We start from the raw sequence: 21,271 nt of genomic DNA, 5'->3' as shown, positions 1-21,271 counted from the left end.
ACTGCAGCATCTGCCTCCTGGTTCAAGTGATTCTCGTGCCTCAGCCTCCTGAGTAGCTGAGACTATAGGTGTGTGCCACCATGCCTCACTAATTTTTGTATTTTTAGTAGAGACAGGGTTTCACCGTGTTAGCCAGGATGGTCCGATCTCCTGACCTCGTGATCAGCCCTCCTCAGCCTCCCAAAATGTTGGGATTACAGGCGTGAGCCACAGTGCCTAGCCTGTAGTTGTTTTTTGTGGGGAATGGAACAAAATGGAATTAGAAAACTTGAGGCTTTTCAGTCACAACCATTCTACATTTTGTCTGAACACAGGAGAACCTGATAGTGTTCCAACTCTCCAGCTCATTGCTGCAAAGGTGGGATGGCTGCCAAGGGGTGTAGGGGCAGGAATCACAGCTTTAAAAAATATTTTATATTGATACACACTAATTGTACATATTGATGAGGTACATTTGATATTTGATAGTTGCACACAATGTGTGATGATCAAATCAAGGTAATTGGGATATTCCTCACCTCAAACATTGGTCATTTTTTTTGTGTTGGGGACATTCCAAATCTTCTAGCTGTTTTGAAATATACACTCAATTATTGTTAACTACAGTCACCCTACTGTGCCATCAAACACTAGAACTTATTCCTTCTATCTACCTGTATGTTTGTACTCATTAATCAGTCTCTCTTCATCCCCACTCCCCACTGCCCTTCCCAGCCTTTGGTAACCACCCTTCTACTCTCTACCTCCATGAGATCAACTGACAACTTTTGTTTTTACTGTAAGGTCTTGTTCCACCTTCTTCCCACGGGTTCAGGCGGTTGTTCTTCTAGTCTACACTGTCTCTTGTAGCTTGTTTGTCATCTGGAGGGAATAGGTTGGAAATCTTGTATTTGAGTATCTATTCTCATACAGGGAGGAATTATAGGCAATTAGGTTAAAGTCATAGGCACCATGTAGAGGGCTGGGCTGGAAGGAAGTCAAACTCTGAGTGTTGACTCTGTGTTGACTATATGAGAGGAGGTGTGAACATGAGGATGTGAACCTGAGTAAGACAGATCTCTGACCAAACGGTAAAGAGTTTGGGGGACATGGTGAGTCCTATGAAATAGGTCAGCAGAGTTTGCACAGAGTAGGGGCCCGGAGCCCACTGCTTGAGGTTGCAAGGGGCAGAGAAGGTCTCTAGACCAGAGACAACGGGGGTGCACTGCATGCATGCACAGGGAGGTAAGCGTGCACAGAACCCCGAGTCTGCAGCTCAGTAACTAAGGCCTCGTGCAAAAGCGGTGGCTCCCTTCACTCCAAATCCCCTTGCATGGTCTCTTCCTTGCTGTGACTGCCACTGGCTATTGCTGCCTTGCCTGTTTCTTGCTCCCAACCTCATGACTTTTGCTTCCTTGTGCTTTCTAGGCCTATGACTTCTGTTCACTCTCTCTTCTTTTGAAGTCCTTCTGCCTACTTGCTGCTGTCCTGGCAGCTTCAGCTGCTGCAGACTGTGATCGGCTCTCCCACCATCCAGCTTCTGAGAGGATCTGATTGGCCTTGATTGGTTGCTGCACACTTTAGAGTTTCCCTCAGAGGCAGAGTTTTCTTGCCTCAACTTGTCAGAGGCCACTGGCCTGCTCTTGGTTGATTCGGGTGCTGCACCTCAACGTCGGATGAGTTGATGGAGGCAGGACCCCTGTTAGCCGATGGTGACCTTTGAATAGGGAATTGCCTGTGGCGAGCCCTTTCCTCAGAGAAAGGCTGTGGGCCATGGCCAAGGGGAGACGTTGGTTTGTGCTGGGCAGGTGTGCCTACAAGTCTGAGCTGTACTGCTCCACTCTATAAAGGGAAGAAGATTTGACTTTCTGGGGAAATCGTGCAGAGGCAAAGAGGCTGGGTGCAGGTTTGGAGAAGGCAGACGAAGAGACAGCCTCCTGATCCTGGAAAACTGGGAGCGCTTGTGGAATATATATTGTGGATTTTATTCCTTTCCTTCCTTCCTTTCTTTTTCTTTTTTTTTTTGAGATGGAGTCTCACTCTGTCATCTAGGCTGGAGTTCAGCAGTGTGAACACAGCTCACTGCAGCCTCAAACTCCCAAACTCAAGCAATCCTCCTGCCTCAACCTCCTGGGTAGCTGGGACTATAGACGAGCACCACCATGCCCACTAATTTTTTTGTTATTTTTTAGGACTGGATCTCACTATGTTGCCCAGACAGGTCTCGAACTCCTGGGCCCAAGTGATCCTCCCACTTCAACTGAGACTACAGGCATAAGCCGTGGTGCCTGGCCCATAGATTCTTAATTTCTGCACGATGTCAACCTTTCCTCTTGTTCCCTTCTCTGTAGCACTTGTTAATTTTTATGTGACAGCGACATTGAATACAGTTGGGAGCCAATAGGACACAGCCCAGAAGCAGTATATGAAGGTGTGGAACTCAGAAGCAGAGGGCATCGGGGAGGGTAAGCCCCTTCAATTGCCTGAAATCACAAGAAAGAATTTGGATGTTCAGAGGCCTAGAATTGGGTGTTTGTGTCAAGACCACCCACATGTCCAACAGACACGGAGATCCTGTTTACCTATAGGGGTCATAGACAAGGCAGTGTCCAGGTGTAGAGCAGGGTCAGACACACGGGTGGATGAAATGAGAACTTGGGAGACGGGAGTGGAGGAGAGCAAGCTGGTACCACCACAGTGGACAGTCAGGCAGAGCCCAAGGGTTCCAGAGCTGCTGGAGTGTGGAGGTGGGGACTTTCGTATAGGGGTGGCCTTGCCAGCGGGTGCAAGGCATCCCTTAGGGACACGGCTATGAAAGGGAAAAGGGAAGCAAGAATGATGGAGAGAGAACCAGACACCCAATTTTGACACACTCCAATTCTCCCTAATGGAGCCAGCTGGAAGATGTGACAAAATGCCTAAGAAAAATGCTCTCCAAACGCGCTCTCCTGCCTTTCTCTCTTTTCCAGTTCAGCGTCTCCACTTCCCTGTTCCCTTGGCCTTCTGTGAAAGGTAGACCGATCCTCGGTGAAGGCTTTGTCAAACCCAACCTCGATACATGCCCTGAAAATGAATGAATGAACACTAAGAAAGGAGGCTGCAGAGGGGATTTTTTGAGACTGTATCAGTGTTGGTCACCTGCCTCCTTTTGGCTATAATAGGAGTCATGCAGCTTAAAAACCCTGACTGCTGATTTGAAAATTTACCTCATGCAGTGATTGATAATAGAAGCTTTCAGAAATGAATAAAAAAAGAGGGGGAGGGGATGGCAAGCGAGTGCTGGGAAACGTGTGGATAAATGTTCAGATGTTGCAAACAAGGATGATTAAAACTGGAACCATTCATCTTAACCCAGTGGTGTTCAGATGTCCAAATTTACCATGTCTGTGTTACAGGAAGGGAAACAGAGGCACAGGGAAGGGAAAGAGGCTGGCAAGCTCTCAAGTTCATCTCAGTATCATTTTTTAGGAGGGGTACAATGACCAGGTCACCTCCGGTGGCTTATTTTGAACCAACCATTGGCAGAAAAGTGAAGCCTGATCGTTCACATGCGATGTCTCCTACAATCACAGTAGCCATTTGACAGATAATAGAATCATAGGAAGATGTTGCCTTGGACAATGGGCCAGCCAAAGAGCTGAATGAGAGATGTTAAAAAAAAAAAGATAAATAAAAGTTAAAAAAGGGATGTTTTGACAGAAAAATTATCCAAAGAGGGGAGGCATTCCCTTGTCTTTTCCTATCAGCCTTTGCAGCAGGGTTTTTTCCTCCTCACTTGGAGTCTTTCATCAGCTTTGAGCCCTTTCCCAGCTCCTTTGCTCTTTTAGGGACTTTTTTTTTGGGGGGGCCATGTAGTGGTTCAGATTTTAATGGAGGTATATTAGGTGGGGCCTAGCTTCCATTATGCTGAGCTCAGGCCTAGTGATGTGATCTCTCCTCTTCCTTGTTGTCAAGGAAGAAAAGAAGGAGGGGAAGAAGAAAAGAAGGAAGAGAGGAAGGGAGGAAGGAAAGAAGGAAGGAAGGAGGAGAGGGAGGGAGGGAGGGAGGGAGGGAGGGAGTTAAGTTTAGTCCTGAAGCTGCCCTCCCTACATATTTTGTACACAGTGAATGGTAACCCAGCTGGACATATAAACAGACTGTAATCTATTATTGTGCCAATCACCAAATTTTGGCCAATCACAGGAAGCCAACTGTTCAAGACCTGTTTAAGTAAGGCAAACACCGGATGGTGACCAATCCAGCTGTTTCTGTACCTCACTTCTGTTTCCTGTCCATCACTCTCCTTTTACTGGCCATAAGACTTCCACCATGTGGCTATGCTGGAGCCCCTTTGAACCTATTCTGGTTCAAGGGCTGCCTGATCCACGAATCATTATTTGCTCAAACTCGGTTAAATGTAATTTGGGTAAAGTTTATCTTTTAACAGAGGGAGACAGGGAGAGAGGAAGGAACATATAGCAACTACCATGATGATAGTCATGTCATGTGTTTTTAGAAAAACAACCCTGAGAGTCGGCAATGGCTTTAGTATACTGGCGGGAATTTATAGTCTAAAACAATGAGTTTTAAAATGCAGCCCGCACAGTCCAAACACTTGAAGAACTTAAAAACAATGCTGGTGCCTGAGCCCCATTCCCAGAGAGCCTGGGGTGGAGACTGGACATCAGCACTTTTAAAGTCTCCCCTGGAGGCTGCAAAGTGCAGCCAGGGTTGAGAATCACTGTTCTAGATGGATCCCTCCTTGCATCCAGGAACAGCTGTTTGGAATAGAATCTTTGGATGGTGGAGTTTTTCACATCGTGAAAGGGTTGGGAACTCGTGTGGGAGAAGGCTCTGTAAGCAGAAGAACAATGGGAAGAGCTTTGATATCATACAAGGTGGTCGTGGAGAGACTTGGCTGAAAGGTCCTTCACACCAGCCTGGGGACGGGGAGCTTTGATTTCATACTCGGGGCTCAGGAAGCAGAGAGTTTTCTGCTCTCTACGGTTGAGAGCAGCCTGGGAGGACATCCAGCCTCTTCGACTCCCCTGTTGTGTTTTCTAGGCTTTGTAATCTGCCGTTTGGTTTCCTGGAGTGACCTACCCCCTAGGAAGGGAGCACTCTGGACAGGCAGCTGGTCTCAGTTCTCCGGCCAGGAACACAGGAGAACCTTATATAACCCTGCAATTGAGCTCTTGGAAGGGAATGGCTGCCTGATGCAAAAATGCTTAATGAGAGGTGAACAATTAATGGAGGATGGGGCTGTGTTCCCAGGCCGACTGGAGTGAGTGGTGACGGGTGCACAGGGTCTCAGAGTCACCCTGGGGCTGTGCTCATTCCTGACTCATCTGCCACTCACTCACGACAGGCACACGCTGACGTCTCCATCGTTCATCCCCAGGCGAGGATTCTGTTTCTATCTTGGTCTTGCCCTGCACACTCAGTTTTGGTATTTTAAAGGATTTGCTAATAATGTTCCTTTAGAATCGCTTTGTGGATCTGTCTTTCCCTTCCTTCTTTCCTTTGTGATGGTTGTCTGGTATCTTTTTTTACTCCCTGGCTGGTTATTCACAAACCAGAGGAACAGTCCTCATGTACATCAAGCTTACCTCTCAGCTCCCCAGGTGCTCAGCCTTTTCATGGAGAACAAACTTGACTGCTAGCCCATTCTGCAACATAATTCTGAGAGCTAGGGCAGGCTCTATTCCAGGTCGGGAGAATTGGCCTGATTAAAAACCATTTGGGGTAGGGCATGGTGGCTCACACCTGAATCCTAGCACTTTGGGACACTGAGGCTAGGAGTTCGAGATCAGCCTGGTCAATATAGCGAGACCCTGTCTCTACAAAACAAAAAACAACAACAACAACAAAAAACCAAAAACAAAATACCCAAAAACCAAAAATTTGAGTACTCCGAATAAATGTATCAGTAAAAGGAAAGCCACAGTGATTCCAAGTCATGGTTTATATACCTATTTCACATAAGATGCCACTGTATCTTTTCCTACAATTAGTAAGTTGTCTTTTTAGTACAATTCAGGTCTCTTTGCTTTTGGGTCTTAGGAGCCTAATTTTCTAGGCTCTGGCTATCTTTGACTAGTAATAATATTGTGAAACTTGATAATGATAATAGCTCTTATTTATAAAGTTGATATCAAGCACTAGTATAAGGGCTTTCCTTACATTACTGAATCTAATCCTTACATAAGATCAATGTAGTCAACATGATTAGTGTCATCCTCAGGTTACACAGGAGAGAATCAGGGCTTAGAACATCTGGGAAAATCCAGTGATGATAGAGTGTGGATTCAAATTGACATCATTCTGATTCCAGAGCTGATTCTTAGCCATGGCATATTCTAAGTGATGTTGAGATGACATGCATGATCTCATTCAATCACGTGGCTTTACAATCCGTCTATATGATGGGTGAACCTCAAATTTACATCTCTAACTTAAACCCTCCCCAGTCTTGGGGATGCAGCTGCCTGCCATCATTGTCAGTTGAATTTCTTTCTTTCCTTGTTGTGAGATGGAGTCTCACTCTCTCACCCAGGTTGGAGTGCAGTGGCAGGATCTTGGCTCACTGTAACCTCTGTCTCCTGGGCTCAAGCAAATCTTCCACCTCAGCCTCCTGAGTAGCTGGGACTATAGGTGCACACCACCACGCCCAGATAATTTTTGTATTTTTAGTAGAGGTGGGGTTTTGCCATGTTGGGCAGGCTGGACTCAAACTCCTGACTTCAGGTGATCCACCTGCCTCAGCCTCCCAAAGTGATGGGATTACAGGTGCCCAGCCCCTCAGTTGAATTTCTAATGGGCACCTCACACCTAAGCTGACCTCACAAACTTGTTCTTGCTCCCTTGCTCTCCCTGCTTCCTCAGTAAATTTGTCTCCATTCAATTACTCAGGCCTAGATGAAGGAGTCACCCTTGACTCCTCTCTTTCACAGCCCACATGGACGCCATCAGCAAATCCACTGGGATGCCTGTATTAAGAATTCATCCACTCCTTCCCTCCTCCACTGTTACTGCTCCTCTACTGTCTGTTTTCAACACAGATGTCAGAGTGAGTCAGCTTTTGTCACTTCCTTGCTCAAAATCTTATCTCATTCAGAGAGTTCCAGTTAGTAAGTTATTGTCTGTCAGCTCCAAAGCCTTCCTTCAATACTTGATTCTATGCTGGGCCCCTGAACACTGCATTTCTCCTTTGTTGGGCTCCCTGTTGGGCTCAGCCAGTAGGGGGTGCTAGAGAGGCTCTTACTCTTTCCCACGGGTATCCTGTCTGCCTACGGCTGCTGTGTGGAGCAGCGCAATACTGCTGCTTCACCTTGGCAGCAGCACTTTCTTCCAGTAGCAGCTGTTCAATCTACATTGCAATTTTTCCTGCACTCAAGAACCAGCCTCACTGTGCCTTTTTAGGGACACAGCACTGGCTGCCCCCTCTGAGGTCTGGGTTCCAGCCTCAGGGGACTCTTTTCTAAGCTTCTACATTTTAATAATCTGACACCCCCACTTTTCTTCTGCCAGCCCCAGGGGTGGAGCTTCCTGAAGTTGTTACGCCAAAGACACCTTAGAGTTGTCTTTTTACTCTTTCAGTTACCTGGTTAAGACTTTATTCTTAGAAAATTATTCTTTATATTCAGTTAGCTCTGTTGAAATAACTGGTGTGGGTTCTGCCTCCTGGCTAGGCCCTGACTGATGTGCACAGTTAAAGGCGAAGTCCTTAAAAATGTTTGCAAGGTTGCAAGTGATCTGGCTTCCTGCCACCTCTCCTGTCTTAGCTCCTTCCTCTCTCACCTTCATTCCTCACTCCTTTTGGCCCCTGTCGGTTCTGTAAACACACCAATCCCTCTCCTACCTCCCAATCTTGGCCGTTTCTGATCCCTTTGCCTGGAAAACCCTGCCCTACAATTCTACATGGCCTCTCTTTCACCTGCTTGGGTCTTCCTGAGATGTTACCTCTTCAGTGAGACCTTGCCTGCCACATAATCCACTGCCACATAATCCACTTCAGTGAGACCTTCCCTTGCCACATCATCTACTGCCACATAGTCCACTTCAGTGGACTAGGGCCTAGCTCGCTAGTCCAAGAGGGCTAGCAACATTTGACAACCGGGAAGAGACAAGAGAGGAATTTCTTAACAGTAGCAGTTACTGGAGACCTAACTTCTGAGGGTTGCAGGTTGAATTGCCCCTAATTCCTGGGGATGACAGGCTCCACCCTGCCCTGCCGGCTTGTGGGTAAACTCCCTGGATTACAAGGACAGCTGCTGGGTTCCCGCTGCTGCGACTCATCTGTTCAGTCTTGTTGGGCTTGGATCTCAGCCACCCGAGTTTCAGAAGGTGGCGAACTGGCCAGTGTTCTTGGCCCCAGAACACAGGTGTGATTGGCGCCATGTTAAATGCGAGTGGCAATTATGGATGCTGATTTGAAAGGAAGCTGAACACGCTGGCTTTCATCAGGTCAGTTTTGCTTGGCCACATGTGACTTTCCACTTAGGAAAATGAGGGCTGAATTCTTGATCCACACAGGCTCTTTCCAGATGTTGCATTTCTGCTCTCAGATGACAGGACAACCCTGTGAAGTTGGGTGCTGTCTGCACCGTCACTGAACTTGGTGTCCTGTGAAAGGAGATTCTTTTTTTTGAGACAGAGTCTCGCTCTGTCACCCAGGCTGGAGTGCAGTGGTGTGATCTCAGCTCACTGCAACCTCTGCCTCCCAGGTTCAAGCAATTCTCCTGCCTCAGCCTCCCAGGTAGCTGGGGCTACAGGCACATGCCACCACGGTTGGCTGTTTTTTTGTATTTTTAGTAGAGATGGGGTTTCACTGTGTTGGCCAGGCTGGTCTTGAACTACTGACCTCGTTATTCGCCCCCCTCAGCCTCCCAAAGTGCTGGGATTACAGGCGTGAGCCACTGTGCCCAGCCGAAAGGAGATTCTTAAAGACACAAAACCCTTCACTCCAAGGGTTTAGATTTTGCTTAGTTTTAGCTCCAGACTTTGCTCAATTTAGAGCTACTAGGGCCTTAGTTTACTGTGCCATATTTGAAACTAGAAGTCTGAATTATGCTTTACTTTTTTGCATGTATTATAGATAGCACGTGATGAATAAGCACCCTCAGAATACCTAGAGCCATATTAGGGAAACACAATGCTGAAGCCTTCGTTGCTGTCCTTAGGAAACTCTCACTGCATTTAGGGTCCAATAGGAAGTCTAATCAAACAAGACTATATATAAGTATTAAAATATCTACAGAAAGTCAGAGGAGAAACAGGTAGTTGCAGATCTGTGTTTGTTGGAGAAGGCTTGATTGGAATGTGAAGGGACCTTGCGAAAAGAGTGCAGATTTTGATTCACTGGGAGAAGGAGAAAGACTGGTAAGGCCAGGGGGGCTTGAACAAGGTTTGGTGGCAAGAATCTATGTAGTGTCCATGGTGTGCTGCAAGTGGATGAGCTCTCTCCAAGGGAGTCATTAGGAGGGAGATGAGCAGATGGGAAGGACAAAGCATTGGAGGACACCCAATTGGGTTGGGTAGACAGGATATGTGCATAGAAAGAGATGAGCCAGACTGTTGTTTGTGCAATTTAAAATAAGAGAAGAAAAGGAAAAAAAAGGATAAGGGATATTTGGTAATGTACCTTCAAAGCCAAATGAAGGTTACAAATAAGATGTGCTTCAGAACCTCAGCAGAGGAAGGAAACACCCAGGGCAGGATTTATAGAGGAGGGCTGAGGGGGAATAGGTCTTAAGGGAGTGGAAGGGGAGAGGCAGGAGAAAGGGATGCACGCAGATAAAGCGGGCCTCAGCGCAGAGTTTGCTCTAGAAGGACTCTGGCTATTCGGTGAAGAAGGAGGAGGGTATTCAGCCAGGACTGGGGCTGAAGACAAGGTGACAGTTTAACTGTTATTTTGGGGAAGAAGTCAGGGAGTGGATGAGGGACAAATACCAGGTTACTAAGTACCTGTCAGGGCCAAGCTGTATTTGGATGGCAGAAGCCACTGGCGGGCCAGGTCTAGGGGGTCACAAGCCCTTCTCTAGGTGTGTCTGTAATTCAAGCAGCCAGGAGTGGGTGTATGTGGGGCTGGCTCAAAGAGGGCCTGGGAAGATGAAGTCTTGGTTGCTGATGAAGGCAGCATTTACATAGCTGAACACAAGGTCTGCCAGGCTTCGGGGAGGATTCTGGGGGAATTGGAGGAGAGCTGCTGGGTTAGGTGTGGAGGTGGAGCTGGTCTTGTGCTGATGAAGTCCTGGGAAGACCTTGATTGGCCAACACAGAAATGAGCTGAGGAAAAGAAATAAGGGAAGTTGGAAGGAGAGTATTTGAGAATAAAGCAGAATATTAAGTATTTTCTTTGATACTTCTTTATAGACAGGAAGCTAGGTTGTCAGCAGTAGCACGAGTAACATGACAATGATGAGATAGCTAACTTAGAAGAGCTTGGAACACACCATTCTCCAAATACCTCTGGGTTTTCTTTGTTCTCTGTCCAAACTCTTTTTATTAAACACCCTTTGGTTAATATTCTGATAGATTTTATAGAGGTCAAAAGAGCAGGGATTAGGCTTAGTTTGGAAACTCAGCTCCCTCATTTCCTAACTGTGAGACCTTGGGCAAATTCCCTAATCTTTTACCCTTGGTTTTCTCATCTGATAACAGTACCTTTCTGATGCTGTTGTGAAGGTAAACATTAGGTTCCAACATACGAGAACTACAGTTGTGTTAAAATGAGAATTTCCCAGGAGTTCGTGTGTTTCATTGTGACGTGCTCTGTTTCCCTCACATCTCTCCTTTCTCTTTCTCGTCCCCTACTCACTTAGTAAACACGTCTGCTTGGACCAATGATTGGGAGTAAGGCGTGCTGAGCCCTGGTAACTGGAAGTAAGCCAGCATTTTCAACAAGTTGCTAATTATACCACTTTTAAACACAATAAGAGAAGAGGGAATGAACCCCATGAGTTGGGCCCACTTGGCAAGTCCCGATGGTCTTCTTAGGCCAGTCAGGATGTTTCTTTCTTAGACTCACATCAGCCTTGATGACGATCTCCTCCCACATCGACTGAGTCAGGGGTCGCTGTGTGCTGAGTAATGCAGCCCTTTACTGGGCGGGAAGTGGGTAGCACTATGAAGGGACATGAGAGTGGATGACAGTGAAGCTGTGGGAAACTGCGGGGGAGCTGCACACGGCTGATGTCTGTGTCAAAGCCACACAGTCTCTGAGTCTGTTCCCAAGCACAGCTCACATCTGTGAAGTACATCAGGGGAAATTAAATGAGTCCAAGTAGGAAACAAGTTCAGATATATTTGGAAGATATTAAAGAAAGGAAAAAAAAAAATTCTCCAAGAGGCCTGATCTCACCTTTCACTTTTTATATACAACATTTTGCTTCTCTGGTTACATCTTTTTCTTGAGGTATGTTACCAACACTTTGTTCATTTGACAGCCATGATATTTCCTCTTTAGTATTGTATGTAGGGTGAAGTTCAAGTTCCTAGTTCCTTGACAAGTTCCAGTTCCTTGGCATAGGGCATAGAGGTCTGGCCAGGACTCCGTTTTCTCTAATTTAATTTGTCTGAAACACAAGAAAAGACTTTGTGGGCTGAGGCTGAGAATTCATGCTTCATATTTGCTTGAATCTTTTGGCCTTACTTCACTGGCAGAGTCTTTGAAAGAACACAGGTTTACTTAAAAAATAATCTTAACTTAAGCCTTTCCATTGTGTGAATTTGACAAAGAAACTCGCCTTATCTGGATTGTCCTCCATTTCTTTGCTTCTATGAGGAACCGTGGAGGCTTCCTGACTTTAAAAAGCAGCCAAAATGAATGTGAAGTTTTGGCATTTAAAAGTTCCTTGGTGTACATTTTGCCAGACGTGGATGTTGCAAAACTGTTTACTGAGGTATAATTTTGGTGCTTCTATGTAGCAAGGGGAGGAAAAGGGTTATTTATTAAAAGTTTGATATAGGTATCTCTTGGTATTTGACCTTGCCATCCAAAGTCTTCCCCTCAGAAGTCAGGAGGCAAGTGGATTCAGATAAACCCAGTGCTCTCTGAAATCTCAATTTTTGTTTTCTGAAACTCAGGAGCCAAATAGATTTCTTCCTCTCCAAACCCATTGTCCAAACACTCACCATCAGAACCTAGGAATCAAGTAAGTTTAGATAACAAGAGAGTTTCCCTTCTTCCTGTGTATTAGAACTGACTCATGGCTTGTAGAAAATTAGGAAAAATACAGAAAAGAGTAAAGATAACAAAAATGACTCATTGGTAGAGGGATAATTCCAAACGCTAATTTTCTGGTAATGGTTTATATCAGGGAGTGAGGAATATACTCCGTTTGTCTCTTCCACATCCTCCTCACCCTCCCCAACTTGGAAACATTCAGAATCCATGGAAATTTCAAAAAAGTAGTTGGTCAGTAGCTGTGAATGTTTTCTGGGATGCCTGTTTCTGTCTGGCCAGCATGTACTATCTGCATTGAGGGCTTTGTGTTGCCAGCCTTCTGCACTTGAATTTGGATTCGGCCACCGAGCCTTCTTTTGGTGACCAGCTTCCTGCAGCTCTTCCCAGGCGCTGGGGGATAGTCTACTAGCATGGTGTTTCAGGGTGACATTTGAAGCCACAGGATCCTTGAAAGTGTGTGAGCAATCATTGACAATATCTCATCTCCCTACTGATAGACAAGGATAAAAATGCCTAGTTGAAATACTGCTTCAAATCGTAGCATAAGGAAGGTCAGAAATGAAAATGATGCAGAACTGATGGCACACGTTAACTTAAAAAAATACGTTTTCCTGCAAGTGCTCAAAAAATAAGCACCACTGCTATCTGGTGTCCAACTGAGTGTGTGAGCAAAACAAAGGCAGATGCAGTTGATTAAGTCCAAGGCTTCCTTATGCAACACTGCCATGGCCAGTTTCCCTACTGCAATTATTTTCTCTAAATAACCTTCCTCAGTTTCTTCTTCACAACTTCTTGGGGATGCAGCCACAAGGAAAGAGGCAGGGAATGGAGATGCCAGTCAAATGTGAGGTAATGTAGCTGGGGTGCAAAGGCAGTTCTCAATCCAATATGTCTGCCTGCTTCCTGCTTCTGACCACAAATGTTCATCCTGGCTGTGATTCTCTTCAAACCAGCTCTGTTTGCAAACACTTCTCTCATCTGGCATTTTGCAAATGGCATCAGTTCTGACAGTTGCTTCCTTCCTGGCTAAGGCTCAGGTCATCATTTGGTATCCATAAGGGAATTCGAAAATGTCACCTCCTCAGAGCTGATGAACCTTCTGTGCAAGGAGGGCAGATAGCACCCATGTGTGAAGCAGCAGCAGCTCCCTCTAGTCCGACGTGGCTCTGCTCAAGGCCAAAGGAGGACTTGGCTTCAGATCCTACTTGTGCCCTTTTGCCATACAGGGCAGACCAGTTAGGGTAACTAAGCACTTGACAGAAGACATTCTGGATGAAATTCTCGTGGTGCATAGACACCTGTCTTGCATGGAGCTCTGAGCACCCTGCTGCACTCTCACCATTCCTCTGCACTCCAAGAAGAATGTTGGCATCATAGACAAACAAACAGAAGCCCAATGAGAGAAATTACTTACCTGGAAGACCATGTACACAGTGGTCCTGCCAAGACCAGATCCCTGGTCTTTTAACTGTTCTATAAATCGTCCAGTAGAACTCAACTGAGATTTAATTTAGTTTTCAACCCTTGGCAAACTGGATACCATGTGTTTGTGTAGGCTCGTGCCATTTAAAAGGTTCTTGCAGTTTAGGTCTTGCATGTAATTTGCTACATTAGCTCTGGGCAAAAATATTTGCTTTTTGGTCCTTTGTGGTTTAAGTTCCTTCTCAGCATTGACCTGGCATGTTAGAGAGAGCTGCACTGTGGAGCGCAGCAGGGGGTGGAGAGTTTAGGGAGAGTGAGTGCAGTAATGCTTATTAGTGATGGCAGCTTTTCAGACTGTGGGAGCTCACATGAGATTTTCCCAGTTAGGTTGTTTGTTTATGTAGTTGGGTTATTACACAATTCAGATTAGAAAGCTGATGCAGATCAAACGAAGCCTTTTAGATTTGGATTAAGCTTGGGAATTTTTTTCTCCCAATATATCTGATTAAGAGTATCACGATGATTTTGTCGTCGTCGTTCAAAGTGACAGTCGTACTATTGTAATTGTTCCAACACCTCCAAGTTTGGCCATCTTTGACATGAATAGACCCAGGATGGGTTATTTCAATAAAAAATTGGGGGGCCAATCATGTTGTCTCACACCTGTAATCCCAGCACTTTGGGAGGCCGAGGCAGGCAGGCCATGAGGTCAGGAGTTTGAGACCAGCCTGACCAACATGGTAAAACCCTGTCTCCCCTAAAAATACAAAAATTAGCCAGGTGTGGTGGCGTGTGTCTGTAATCCCAGGTACTAGGGAGGCTGAGGCAGGAGAACTGCTTGAGCTTGGGAAGCAGAGGTTGCAGTAAGCCGAGATCGCACCATGACACTCCAGCCTGGGCAACAGAGCAAGACTCCATGTTGGAAAAGAAAGATTGTCTGTCTTCTGGGATTCTCTAGAAGGTCAATCACTTCAGCATCAGAGAATGGATCACCTACTAATTATATCGAATCACTATATATTCTTTTGGGATGATAAATAAGAGGGAAATATTATGCTCCCATTTTACAAGAGAGACGACTGAGGCACAGGAAAAGGAAGTAACTGGTTGAGTCATATGACAAATCTCGAAGCAGTACCATTCTGGGGATAGCCTATGAGGATAAATTCTGTACCTATACTAATTTTCAGCAGTGTTCTCTCTCTTTCTATCTCTTCCTCTCTCGCTCTTTGAGGCTAAGGCTAGTACTTTTGTCTTGGAAGACTGAAGCTCCTTTTTCCCTGTCCTGCTCCATTGCCAACCTCTTAGTTGAATTTTCAATCCCAGTGTATATGCAGTGGAATGGCACCCTATGGGAGGTTTAGGTTCTAAAGTCAGCATGGAAGGTGAGACTCTATTATATTTTTTAAAATTCACTCTTAAGAAGTCTTAATTTGCCCATTTTGTGCAACTTGCATAGTTTACTCTATTGGTGTACACAAAAATATACCATAGTTAAGACTATGTCAGGAGTATGTAATTTTCCAGTGCCATATCCTTAAACATTAGTATTTTGGCAAGAAGCTCTGAGAGATAAGCAGGAACAAAAATTGATTCAGGGCAGAATAGATTCACATCTCACATCTCCTGCCCACTCGGGTACATTTGCTCGCTAAGTGAAATGGCTGGTAGAATCGCCACGTAACTGGAAAATTTCTTCCCTCTCCTCTCTCTCCTTATGCTGACCCTGTGTGCTTCTCTCTCTGTTTTTCTCCCTGCAATATACATAGTTAAATTTGTATAACTTAAATATGCATCTGGTGTCATTTTACTGTATGTTTCACAAATGACAGCTGTAAGTCAATGAATGTTGTTATGAAATATAAGAAAAGGAAAAGAAAAAAAGGAAGCTTGTTTTTCAGTACTCAGCAGGAAAACACTGTTGGACTTTATATTTCTTTTGGAATATGTTTTTACTGTTAAAGCTAAATTAATAGTTTACATGGGGGTGTTAAACTGTTTAAGCCAATGAACTCAATGTCCTTTTGGAAAAACAAGGCTAATAATCTAGTCTGGGATGCACTAAGCCAGAAAAGCGCTACTTACAAGTAAATTTAACACATTAAAAAGCATCTTGGGGAGAATTCTTGAATTTACACAACTGAGTGTATATATAACAGAGTCTTTACATCTAAACTCCATTTTATCCGGCCCAGCCATTTGTCAGCACACCTCTTCTTAGTTACCCCCAAGGCATCCATACTTGACAGCAAGGTGTGATGGCAGCAGCTGGGGGCGGGAACCTCAAAGAAGTCCCAGACCAGCAGGCCCCATGCATGCCTACGGTGGCTCACACCTGTAATCCCAGCACTTTGGGAGGCTGAGGCGGGTGGATCACTTGAGGTCAGGAGTTTGAGACCAGCTTGGCCAACATGGTGAAATCCCACCTCTACTGAAAATACAAATATTAGCCTGGCGTGGTGGCTCATGTCTGTAATCCCAGCTACTCAGGAGGCGGAGACAGGAGAATCGCTTGAACCCTTGAGGCGGAGGTTGCAGTAAGCCGAGATTGCCCCACTGCACTCCATCAGGGGCGACAAAGTGAGACTTTGTCTCAAAAAAAAAAAAAAAAAAAAAAAATCCCATTCCGGAAAAAAATCCTCTCGGAAGCTACCACCAACACCCTCTGGGTTGGTTAGTTGTTTATTTTCTCTCTGAGCTTTTTCTGATTTCCCCTGCTGTTTTTTACTTCATGAAGCTAACCCCTATAGACCCCATTCCCAAACAGTCTTGCCAAGGGTTTTACAGGTGGGTTTGGCCATGAGAGTCATAGGAAGGTAGGAAAATGGGAGAAGGCAAGGTATTTATCCCTCTTGTTTCCTGCTTGGGAGAGTGTATTTGTGGGTAGCTGAGTCTCATCTGTGGTTCTAGCTGTTACGGAACAATCCCTCCTGCTGGACCAGCCCAGATGTGGGCATGGGTAACATCAACTTCTGCCTTTATTTCCTGAGTCCTAGAACAAGTTGTGACTTTTTGACATCGCCAATCTATGGGCTGCCTTACAATCTCATTTGGGTTTTGTGTGTGTGTGTATGTGTGTGTGTTTAAAAAATTAAAATTGACAAATAAAACTCATATGTATTTATGGCATACAACATGATGTTTTAATATTTGTATGCATTGTGGAATGGCTAAATCAAGCTAATTAACATATGCATTACCTCACACGCTTATCTTTTTTTGATACCTTTGCAGCAAGAGCCCCATATTAAATTTTCTTGGTTGAACTAGCTGATGTGGACTATGTTTTGTTGTTGTTGCTGTTTGTTTTTGCCTAACCCTGACTAATGCCCATTCATGTTCCAGCATCCATTGGGGATCTTGTTCTTGGCCTGATGGGTTTTCCCCTAGGTCTGACTTCACATTTAACCAACCCTTTGCTCCTCATGTACATCTTTCTATTGTTTCCTGGAATCAACCTTGACTCTTGGATCCCACTTGTTCTCTCAGTGGCTTTGATGCTTCTGCTCCCTCCTACAAACCTTTGTCTCTGTGTGTGTGTGCGAGTCCATTTTGCATTGCTATAAAGGAATGCCTGAAACTGGGTAGCTTATAAATAAAAGAGATTTAATTGGCTCATGGTTCTGCAGACTGTACTGGAAGCATGGTACTGGCATCTGCTTGACTTCTAGTGAGGCCTCAGGAGGCTTTCAATCATGGTGGAAGGTGAAAAGGAACAGGTGTGTCATATGATGGGAGTGGGAGCAAGAGAAAGAGAGGGGAAGTGCCACACTCTTTTAAATAATCAGTTCTCTTGTGAACTCAGAGCGAGAACTCACTCATCCCCAAGGGTATGGTACTAAGCCATAAGTAGTCTGCCCCCATGATTCAATACCTCCCACCAGACCCCACCTCCCGCGTTGGAGGTCAACTTGAGATTTGGAGGGGGCAGACATCCAAACCATATCAGGGAGTAAGACATTGTCTGAAGTATGAGATGCTGGATTTTACAAACAGAAGAGTCCTTAGATATTTGACCCAACTTCCTATTTTCATCCATGAGGTCGCTGCCGCCTAGAATGGGTAATGACTTCCTCAAGGCTGCCAAGTTAATGGCAGGGAGGGAAAAGGGAAGGAAGTTTCACACTCACGTCTAAGTAAACATTGTATCACTTTATTTTCTGTAACATGTGACAGGGATTGGGGACACGAAGATTGAGATATTGATTACCCCATGACCCTCCTCATTGCCTGTCCTTTGCCATAGAGCAAACGTTTTGCACTGAGTGGGCAGAAATATTAATTAATGAATTCGACTCATATTTATTGATTGTCACAAAGGGCAAGGCTCAATGCTGAACACTTTGGAAAGGACACATATGAATAGAAAGTGATCCACATCCTCAGGAAACTCTCTAGGAAGGAGTACAACCTATAGGCCAATGATTCATATGTATGTTGCATATGTTATACACAAAAAACAATAAGCTCCACAGAAGGTATGCAAATAAAGTGTTATTTGCATGTGGAGGAGAAAGTTGCTTCTGGCTTGGCAGTATTAGAGAAGACTTAATAGAGCAGGTAGTATTTAAAATGGACAGGGGCTGGGCAAGCTGGCTCACTCCTGTAATTCTAGCACTTTAGGGAGCTGAGGCGGGTGGATCGCCTGAGCTTAGGAGTTCGAGACCACCCTGGGCAACACGGTGAAACCCCGTCTCTACAAAAATACAAAAATTAGCCGGGCATGGTGGTGCATGCCTGTAGTCCCAGTTACTTGGGAGGCTGAAGTGGGAGGACTGTTTGAACCTGGGAGGCAGAGGTTGCAGTGAGCTGAGAGGACAGGGCCGGGTGCAGTGGCTCACATGTGTAATCCCAGCACTTTGAGAGGCTGAGGCAGGAGGATTACTTGAGTCCAGGAGTTCGAGAGCAGTCTGGGGAACATAGTGAGGCATCGACTCTACAAACAATAAACAAAATTAGCTGGGTGTGGTGGCATGTGCCTGTAGCCCCAGTTACTTGGGAGGCAGAGGTGGGAGGATAGCTTGAGCCCAGGAAGTCAAGGCTGCAGTGAGCCAAGATCGTGCCACTGCACTCCAGCCTGGGCGACAGTGCAAGACCCTGTCTAAATAAATAAATAAATGGATAGGAAAGCACAGACAGTATTTGACCATGTATAGCTGAGAGAAAGGTGTTCAGGATGAGTGATCGAAAGCAGGTAAGGAGATGGTGAGGGCTTCAATGTAGCTGGAAAGCTGACTGCCTGAAGGTGGATGACAATGATAATAATAATAATACTGGCAATCATAGCTGACATTTAATGGGTTCCTACCACATACCTGAGCACTGTGCCAAGGGCTTTACGTGCTTTGTTTTGGTCTGTAGATGGGTATTGTTATTTCTATTTTGCGAATGAGGAAACTGAAGTTCAGAGAGTTTATAACTTTCCAAAGTCATCCAGCTAGCAAATGGTAGAGCAGAGATTCCCATAGGCCTGCCTGATTCTAGATATACTGTTAACTGCTAAACCAAATGGATGGGCTATCAAGAAAGGCAAGGGATTTATATATAGATCTAAAGGCATGAATAGCGAATGTAGTGCTGAGTTGTTTATTTGTTTGTTTGTTTTTGAGACGGAGTCTTGCTCTGTTGCCCAGGCTGGAGTGCAGTGGTGTGATCTCAGCTCACTGCAACTTGCGCCTCCCAGGTTCAAGAGATTCTTATGCCTCAGCCTCCCTAGTAGCTAGGACTACAGGTGCACACCACAATGCCCAGCTAATTTTTGTATTTTTGGTAGAGACAGGGTTTCACTATGTTGGCCAGGCTGGTCTCAAACTCCTGACCTCAAGTGATCTGCCCGCCGCAGCCTCCCAAAGTACTGGGATTACAGGCATGAGCCACTGCTCCCAGCCAGTACCGAGTTCTTAGACAAGTCATTAGGAAAAATTAAAAGACTCAGATTCCTGAAAAAAGATTTCTGCTACTACATCCTCCATAGAGAAGAAACCTGGAAACTGTTTTGATCCAACATCTTAGGACTCTATTTTAGCATATTGTCTTAATATAATGAATGGAGATGAAATAAAAATAGAAATGTAATTTTTATTAACAATTCAAAAACCATATGTATTATTTTTATCATTAAGCTTAGTAAAGTTTCATAAATCCTTGATTGGATATCATATGACTTTAAGCATAGAAACACTGTATGTAATTGCTTTCACGTTCCGTATGCTTCTCTTTTGATGTTTTGCTAGTTGATGATTTCATACCATCACTAGCTTATATCTCAGGTCACAATAGATACTTAATGCAAGGTTCATTATTAACTATTGTGAGTATAAGTCCTTATTTTAAATACGTTTTATTATTATTATTATTATTATTATTATTTTGAGACAGGATCTCGCTGTGTTTCCCAGTCTGGAGTGCAGTAATGCGATCTCAGCTCACCACAACCTCCGCCTCCTGGGTTCAAAGGATTCTCATGCTTCAGCCTTCCGAGTGGATGGGATTACAGGCACATGCTATCACGCATGGCTAATTTTATGTAAGTTTTTTTTTTAAATTAGAGAGTTTTTTTATTGGCTGACGTTTGGAAAGTAAAATCTTCAGTGTTTTATATCTTTTCCTGCCTTTTTTAACATAAGTGATAAGGAATTTGTCTGAGTGTGTGAGAAGTGTTGGCCTTGCCATTTTCTCATTGTTTGCTTGGGTTTGTAGTACTTGCAGTATTTTGGACATGTGGTTTCTTTCTGTGAATCTTTTTTTTTTTTTGAGACGGAGTTTCACTCTTGTTGCCCAGGCTGGAGTGCAATGGCATGATCTCAGCTCACTGAAACCTCTGCCTCCCAAGTTCAAGCGATTCTCCTGCCTCAGCCTCCCAAGTAGCTGGAATTATAGGTGCCTGCCACCACACCCAGCCAGTTTTTTTTGTATTTTTAGTAGAGATGGGGTTTCACCATGTTTGATCAGGCTGGTCTTGAACTCCTGACCTCAGCTGATCCGCCTACCTCGGCCTCCCAAAGTGCTGGGATTATAGGCCTGAGCCACTGCGCTTGGCCTCTGTGACTCTTTTACAGTTTTTTTTTTTTTTTTTTTTTTGATTTGAGAGTTAATTTAGTTAAAGTTACATGTTGCAATGCATATGGCCACTTACCTAGGCACAAGTAAATAGCAAAGTACTGAGAGCAAACACAGAGTTGAAGGTAAATAATCCCTTCCAACCTTGCCATGTTCTGGAACACTGGAAGGCTCCCACTTCGCTCAGGAAACCTCATCTATCTTAAGTATCGCAGATTGAGTGAAAACTCCAGGCTAATCTGGATATAAGACCTTGGTTAAGCTTAATTTATTTTTAAAATAAAAACACATCATGACAGGCCAATGGTCTAAATTCCTGCAGGCTTCTACTCTGTTGAATCATTGTAACTGTATACCTTGTGTACATTTCTCCATATGACTTAGGCTTCTGGTGAACCATGTGAAAGAAAGGAACGAAAGTAGGTACTGTAATTTTCTCTAGAAAAATCTGAGGTGTAACTCATTATACCTGAAAAAATTCTCCCGGAGTTCCTTTGGGTATGTCTAACTAAATGCTGCTGAGAAGAAGTGTTTCACATGCATAAATATTCATTATTTCTATATATTAGGGTTGAAGAACTCAAACATTTACAGGAAATTAAATCCTATTTTCATTAAAATTCCCCTGTTCAGAATCCTTAAAGT

General features: G+C 44.6%; 1 long non-coding RNA gene across 1 annotated transcript in view; it reads left to right on the top strand.

Annotated features, from left to right (window-relative positions):
• The window catches only part of LOC126953738 (uncharacterized), a 110,056-nt gene extending 89,977 nt beyond the window's left edge, over positions 1-20,079 (top strand). The window contains exon 3 of the long non-coding RNA XR_007725336.1: positions 19,946-20,079. This is a non-coding gene — a long non-coding RNA (uncharacterized LOC126953738). The remainder of the gene's footprint in view (positions 1-19,945) is intronic.
• Positions 20,080-21,271: the final 1,192 nt, after the last annotated feature.

This window comes from Macaca thibetana, chromosome 4, assembly GCF_024542745.1.
Source record: "Macaca thibetana thibetana isolate TM-01 chromosome 4, ASM2454274v1, whole genome shotgun sequence".
NCBI lineage: Eukaryota > Metazoa > Chordata > Mammalia > Primates > Cercopithecidae > Macaca > Macaca thibetana.
This window is presented reverse-complemented; position numbering and strand designations above follow the sequence as displayed.